Here is a 7,897-nt window from a genome sequence, read left to right on the forward strand (position 1 = left end):
TCTGGTACCACTTTCCTCCAGCACTGTTCTTGTGCTGCCCTCTTCTCAGCTACATTTCTCTAAAATAGTCTACAATCACCATCTCCACTCCCTGCCTCCACTCCCCACTCTAGCTCTGCATCATCTCCCCCTCCCAACCTCGCCAAAGGTCACCAGAGAATGACATCCTAGTCCCCCAAAACCTTAAACACACATCTGCTATAGTTAACTTGGCTTCTTCGAAGCCTCTGCCCTGCTGGTCATTCGTCACTGCTCTAAGCCCTTTCTCCTTCTGGCAGCCATGAAACCACTGCTATTGGGTTTCCTCCTACCTCTCTGGCTTTCCTTCTTGGTCTCTTTCTTGAGCTACTCTTCCTTGTGGATAAACCTCTGGCTGTGGAGACCTCATGCTCAGGTTCTCCCCATCCCTGCCCCATGAGTTCAGCTTCCTACTCACATGCTAGTGACTCCCACCCTCCTTTCTGGCCAAGTTCTTGCTCATGACTCCAGGCCTATGTGTCCAGCTACCCCTGGATGCCTCCCCTGAACACCTGTAGGCTCCTTACACTTGGCCTTTATCCAAAGCTGATGTCACCATCTTCCGTAGTTCTGGCAGCCACTCCTTCCCTATCTCATCCTGAGTCTTCATTCCATGCACTGGCCTCCCTAGGTTGCATACAGAGGCCTCACAATAGCCTTTTGTAGTAGATATCATCATTATTCTTTTATATTCAAGGAAATTGAGACTTCCAGACACTCAGAAAATTGTTCAAGGTCTTAAACTCAGGTACACTTGAGTTTGAATCTTAGACCAGTCCCTAGATTCAGACTCAGCCTACTTGAGTCCAAAGTCTCCGATCTTGAGAACTGTGCTAATGCAGGACCACGTTTGCCACATGTGGCCTCTTACAGTTCATTCTGAGGGCAAAGGAGAGCTGGGAATGGTCTTGAGCAAATGAGATCCCTGTCCCAATTGGCCAGGAAATAGATTTGGGGATGGGGGAAGAGTGGAGGCTGGGAGTCCTATTGCTGCATCAAGACAAGAGACAGAAGCAGAGGTCTGCTTGGGGCAAACTGGGCCCGAGATGCTCATGGACTTGCAAGGGCTAAGCCCAGAGGCAGCTGGATGCTTGTGGTCTCCAGCACATCACTCACGTGGCATGGGAGCCCAGGAGATTGCTGATTCACCTCTGCATGCCCTGGGCATGAAGTGAAATCCCCCTATTTTCAGAGGTACCCCATCTAGGCTGTGCAACTGGAAATCAGGCCCTTTGGTTATCAGGGAGGGGGAATGATGAGGCAGGGAAGCCAGTGGCATCACTTGTATTTCCAGACTGTCATGCACCCTCCTCTGAACTTCTTTTCTTTTGTCTCCAGGATTGAAGGAAGATATTTGGCGATTAGGGCCCTCGAGTTTGGGAGACACTAAGAGAATGTGCTTGGAAGGGTTTTCTGGACCAGCTCCGGAGGAAAGGTAAGCCCCACTTGAGAACATTTGCCAGGAGAGCTTGGCTGACTCCAGGTGAAACTGGCTGTCTTGGATCCTGTCTGGGATCCTTGGATCCTGCAGTGTGGCTTTGAGTTATTCATAATCCTCTGTCATATTTACTGTGTGTTTGTGTATGCCAGTCCTTGTGTTCAGTTTGCTTGTCCTTTATTTTATTTACTATGCTCACATCATCCCTGTGAAGCAGGTACTATCATTATCCCCTTCCCATACATAAGGAAACAAGCTCAGAGAGATTAAATGACATGCCATAGGTCACACAGCCATCCAAACTCTATACTCCTAACCATCCAGTCACACTGCCCTCCTGGCCTTAAGCGTAGGGGGTTGGCAATACCCAGGTGGAAGACTAACAACCTTTTTTTATTTGTTTTTGTATTAGAAACATGTCTCCCAATGGTAGAATTAAGGCAAGTTGCTAAAACTAATTCTGAAACTTGCTTCTTTACAGCTTCTATCACCCCTGATTTAGGCCCTTTTTTGTTTGTTTGTTTGTTTTTTGGCAGAACAACTGCAAAAGATACAAAAATTAGTTGCTGTTGGCTAGCTGGTTTAATTTATTTGCATATATATAATTCAGCTCCACCCCTGGTGGCTAATACCCCCCTGGGGGAAGCTGCGGCTGTTTTCTGATTGCTGGTGGGGAGGCCTGTGTGTGTTGTTTTTTAAATAAACTGAAACCAGATGGAGGGGAATTTTGTTCACAGCCTTGCCTACAATTTTCTCCAGCAAATTCCTTGAAAAGCCAACCACCTATGAGTGGTGCCTGTTCTCCTTGGAGATCTCTCACCGCTGGTATGCAAATGGAGAGCAGGGTTGGGATTTCTAAAAGTGAAACAAAAGGAGAGGGAACAGAAGCTCTTGGGTCAAGGGCTTTCAAGAATGCGGGGCCATCCCCTGGTGGAGCCCCAACTTTAGGTCTGCATTTAGAGTTTGTGTCCTCACTCTCCCCTTCTCCCTAGAGTTGGGGGTTGGGCTGGAGGGGTGGAGTCTTGGGCTGGGCAAGAGTCAGAATCACCCTGACCAACCACTTGGTGAAAGTATGGGTTCCAGACAGGCGCATATATTCCATTTGCAGTGCTAACCGCTGGCATGAGACCCCAACTCTCCAGATAGGCTGATTTTTGAGTCAGTGGAGGCAGTTATCTCCTGAAAGGGCCCAAGCCACTCTTGCTTCCATCCCGGGAAGACCAGTTGCTCAAGGTGGTTATTGAAATATTTTTAACCACCAGCCAGGTCTAGGACTTTTGTCATGTCCCTTGAGCACCTCGTTAAGTGATTCCTTGTTCAGAGATGTAGCACGTACACCCACTGATCACAGTGCCAGGGGTTTAGCATTTTTCTTTGGAATGTACATTGGGTATTGTCATAGTGAGGTATGACCCAGTCCCCTGGCAGGGGAGAACACTTCTTTCCCAGCTCCAAACTTCATTCCTAGCTCAGAACGCTGTTTTTTTAGATTCTGAACCCTTTCAGATAATTGTGTCAGGTTACATAAGGTTTCAAGATATGAACACTCAAAGGAAATTCCGCTGGGAACAGGCCTGAGAGGTTCCGGCACATAATTTGCTTTCAAGTATTCGAGGAAAAATTCAGGTGTCTCAGGCCTGCACATTTCTGAAATAAAGTGACAACAGCCAACAACTTTGCTCGCATATACCATTCCCCATAGAAGTGAGCGAGCAAAGAGATAGATTTCGTGATGGATGGAAATACCCCTCCCTGGGGAGCACAGGCAGGGCCGAGTGGAGGTCAGATGCAAAGAGGAGAGCTTTGACCAGGCAGCCATAGACATTCTTACCAACCCAAGATACCTTTCACTATATGTGGGCATATTTTCCACACACCATGATTTTTATTACATTTGCCTACAAGGGACGGCCCTGCAGCGGCTCGGTTGCATAAGGTGCTGTTTCCAAACACCTTGTCCCCAAGTAGAGACACAGAATAAGTTTTATCTAGGTCCGAGAGTGTTCTGGAGGGGTGACATCGTGTTCCAAGCTGCACTGGTTATAGTCAACAGTGGGAAAGCTGCCACAACCTTCTCACCAAGGAAGCTAAGAGAATGTTCTAAATACCGAGCAGTACTTCTTTCTTAAAGCACAAAGTAGTCATAAAAACCACTTAACAAGGAAAAATTAATGGGAGGAAAATGTCCTAAGTGTAGCAAAAAAAAAAAAAAAAATAGATTTACTATGTTGAAAGGATGTGGCTCTTAATACAGGAAAGTCAATTTTTACACCAAAAATAATTCAACAAGTATCATTTACTTTACAAAAGGCTTCACAAAAGAACTCCTATAAGAAGCACTATGGTTTCCTTCCTTCCTTCCTTCCTTCCTTCCTTCCTTCCTTCCTTCCTTCCTTCCTTCCTTCCTCCTGCCTGCCTTCATCAGACATCTACTGAGTGCTTACTGTGTTCTAGACTCTGTGCTAGGGAAGCCATGGTGAGCTAGATAAACATTGTTCCTCCCCTTGTGGTCTCTCTGGCCAGCTGGAGGGACAGCACCTAATCAGATCACTACACAATCAAGAAGCCACTGATAGCAGAAGCCAGAGTCCCATGGTGCTATGGGAATAACAGCCTCTTCTATTCTGAGAGCCAGAGAAAGCTTTCCCAAAAGAAGTGATGTTCCAGGTAGCAAGAGCATCCGCGCAAAGGCCCTACTATAACAGCAAGCCTGGTCCTTCGAGGAAAGGGAGGCCATGAGGCCACAGAGGTCAACCGGAGCCAGGGGCACAGGAGGTCTTGGAGGCTGCTGCAAGGAGGAGGTTTAGATTCTAATTTCATGGTACATGGAAATATTGCTCCCTGGGGAGCAGGGAGAGTCATGAGGATTGTAAGCAGGAAGTAAAATAATCAGTTAGGCGCTTTTTAAATTTTCTTTTCCTTTTTTTCTGACAGTCACAAGCTGTGAGGAGAATGGACTGATGGGGGTGGGGAACCCACAGTAGAGGCAGAAAGACCAGTCAGGAGGCCACTGAGCTTGCCAGGGCAAGAAATGCTGGTGGCCATGGGGACAAGCCAAGTAGAATGGGCCAACTCATCCAAGTGTCCATTGGAAAGGGTACTGTGACCCAGACAAAGTGAATCCAGAGAACAAGAGCCGTGGCTGACCACATCCCACCCAGGCTAGTTTCACAATTAAAATTTAATTTCATTAGTTGATAAAATGGATAGCGTCATTTCCTGGTGGAAAGACAAGGTCAAGATTGTATGTATCAATGTCCACTACCAACTTGTGTGCTTTAGGAGTCTGAGCACATTTTCAGCCCTCATCATCCTCATGTAGTAGTTATTGTTACCCTCATTTCACAAAGGAGCAAATTGAGAGCCATAGAGGTTGAGAAATTTGCTCAACTGGTGACTGGCAGAGCTGGGATTGAAACCTGGCAACTAGTGATCTGCCCTGGGACAAGTGGCAAGTGTCAGGGAGCCCATGCATACAATGGGTCTAATTAAGGCTGGGGTGCTGGTTCAGCATAGGGTGAGGTGAACTGCTTTTTCCCCACTCCAGAGGTCTCTTCTGGCAACGGTTCTAGGAGTCATGTAAACCAGTTTGGAATCCCCACACACATGTGTGCAAGCCCTTAAAATCACAGTGGGGCCTCTTCTCCCCCTGGCCTGGGCTCTTCCACCCTGGGCAGACCTGCCTTGAGGGTCAGGGGCACCCGCTCTGGGCAGGAACAAGTCCTGCCTGAGGGGGTGACTTCTGTCCCAGAAAAATGTGCCTCACGTTTCATAGAAGTTGGCCAAAGGGGGCAAGAGGAGCTGGAACAACACTCCAAGTAAAGGGAACCCTGTGGGAAAAGCCCTGGGGGTGGCAGCAAATGCTGTGGGTTCCTGGAGCTGCATAATCCTCAGAGAGGGCAGGGATGAGGAGGTGGATACGAGCCTGCCAAGCAGGTCCTTGGAAGCCATGCTTTGGTGTTTAAGTTCATCCCAAAGGCAAAAGGGAGCCCTGGAAGTGTCTTACACAGGCAACTGATAAGATGGTGTTTTCATGTTGAGAAAATTTCTCTGCCATGTGCCGGCCCTGGGAGCAGGCAACATGTTGCCTTCTTTACTAGGTGATGCCCTAGGCAGTGTCAGGTTCTGGACTGGGGACCACACTATGTTGACAGACTCAGGAAGAACATGATCAAACTACCTGTGCTTTTAAAAAGCAGATTTGGCCAGAGGGAGTCCTTTTCTCAGACAGCCTGACCTGGAATCACTCGGACAGACTTTGAGGGAATCTGAGCTGTCACCTGGATTTCTGTTTCAGTTAAAACCAGCTTTAATTTGTTTAATGTATGTATGTTTAACCCTACTTGAAACCCACTATATTAGTTTCCTGTTGCTGCAGTAACCTATTACCACAACACACATTAAAAACAACACGAATTTTTAATCTTCTATTTCTAGAAGTTTGAAATGGGTCTCAAGGGGCTAAAGTCAAGGAGTCAGCAGGCTGGTTTCTTCTGGAGGTTCTATGGAAAAATCAGTTTCCTTGCCTTTTGTATCTTCTGGAGGACTCCTGCATTCCTCAGCTCATGGCTTCTTCCTCCACCTTCAAAGCCAGTAGTGCAGTGTTGTCATATCTCTTTGACCTCTGCTTTCATCATCATGTCACCTTCTTCCATTCTGACCCTTTGGCCTTCCTCTTATAAAGGCCCTGTGATTACACTGAGCCTATCTTGATAATCCAGGATAATCTCCCTCATTTCTTTTTTTAAAAAATTAATTTATTTATTTTGAGAGAGAGAGAAAGGGAGAGAGAGGGAGGGAGGGAGAGAGCCAGTGGGGGGAGGGGCAGAGAGACAGGGAGAGAGAGAATCCCAAGCAGGCTTTGTGCTGAGAGTGCAGAACTGGACATGGGGCTCGATCCCATGAACCATGAAATCATGACCTCTGCTGAAATTAAGAGTCAGACGCTTAATGGACTGAGACACCCAGGTGCCCTAATCACTCCCATTTCAAGCTCCTTATTTTGATCAAAGTCCCTTTTGCTTTGTAAGGTAACATACTCATAGGTTTCAGAGATTAGCATGTGGACATCTTTGAAAAGCCATTGTTCAGACTACCACACACTTTAACCAAATAAAGAGAAAGGGGATGCCTGGCTGGCTTAGTCAGTAGAGTGTGCAACTCTTGATCTCGGCGTCACAAATTTGAGCCCCATGTTGGGTGTAGAGATTACTTAAAAATAAAATCTTTAAAAAAAAAATAAGGAGAAAGAGTGATAAACCTGGAAACTGGGAGAAGAATGGACTAGAAGTAGGCAGGCAGATGTTAGACAGGAGGTTGGGGCAGAATCAGCCAGGAAGATGCTGGTGGTCTGGGCTGGAGTAGAGTGGGAAGAATGGACACCGGCCATGTTTCAGAGGGAGGATGGCTTGGTCTTGGGGACTGTCTGGGTTAAATGGGCAAGGACCAGGAGACTGAGTAGATAGTGGTGCCCTTAGAAGGGTCTGAGGGGGAAGAACAGATTTGTGGCAAAGACAAAGAGGGCATACAGGGATGTGTTGCATCTAGATACCCATGAGACATCTAGGAGAGGTGACTGGGAACCAGGTGGACCCAAAGTCTAGATGGCTGTGACTCTCAGGTCCCTCCTCTCCCTGTGGGCATATATGGGCTTATCCTCCACATTGATTTCTAGGTCATCATCTCTGTTGGACCCGAAAGTTCTCCAATTCCAGGTAAGAGTCATCTTGATTGACATCTTAACAAGAGAAGTTATCTTGCATTTCTGAGGCCAGAGTACAGAGATATTTATTCCACAATAAGTTTGAGTTTATCAGCACTGGAAACAAGAATTTATATGGTAGAGAGATTCAATCACTTGCACAAGGACTCACAACTGGCCTGTGGCAGAGTAGGAGTTGTTAATGCATGTGGCGCATGCATTTTAGGCATAGGGATGTTTTCTGTCCAGCCCATTCTAAGCTGATAGCAGCCAGCTGCTCACCATTTTAGGGCCGTGGAGATTTGGAAGACAAAGGTTCTTCCTGTTTTTTGAGAAAGCCTGAGCTCATGGGAGGGTCCATTTCCAGTGTTCCCAAGGAGAAAGGGAGAGGGAGCTTTCAGGGAAGCTGGGTCCAGCAGGGAGGTCTCCAAGGCAGGGGAAGGGAAGAGTCTTCAGGCCCTGCAACCAGGGAAGCAGGCACCTATCCCCTGGCAATCTTGGGGCATCAGGCATGGCCCCTTAGAGCCCAAACCTGGAAGTCCTGTGGTTGGGACAATGGCTGTGGCCTCAGTACCAGAGAGGACCCATGACTAGAGCGTGCTTCTCAGGCTGCTATTGCAGGAGATCCTGAGTCCTTGGAATAACCTGGGTAATAGGAGCCCAGCAGAGACCAAGACTGAATGTCCCACCAGTCTGGAAGAGGGGGCTCCCAGTAGGATTTCTGCTTAATTTAAAGGAAA

This window comes from Puma concolor, chromosome E2 (genome assembly GCF_028749965.1).
Source record: "Puma concolor isolate L17-30 chromosome E2, mPumCon1.1.hap2, whole genome shotgun sequence".
Classification (NCBI taxonomy): Eukaryota; Metazoa; Chordata; class Mammalia; order Carnivora; family Felidae; genus Puma; species Puma concolor.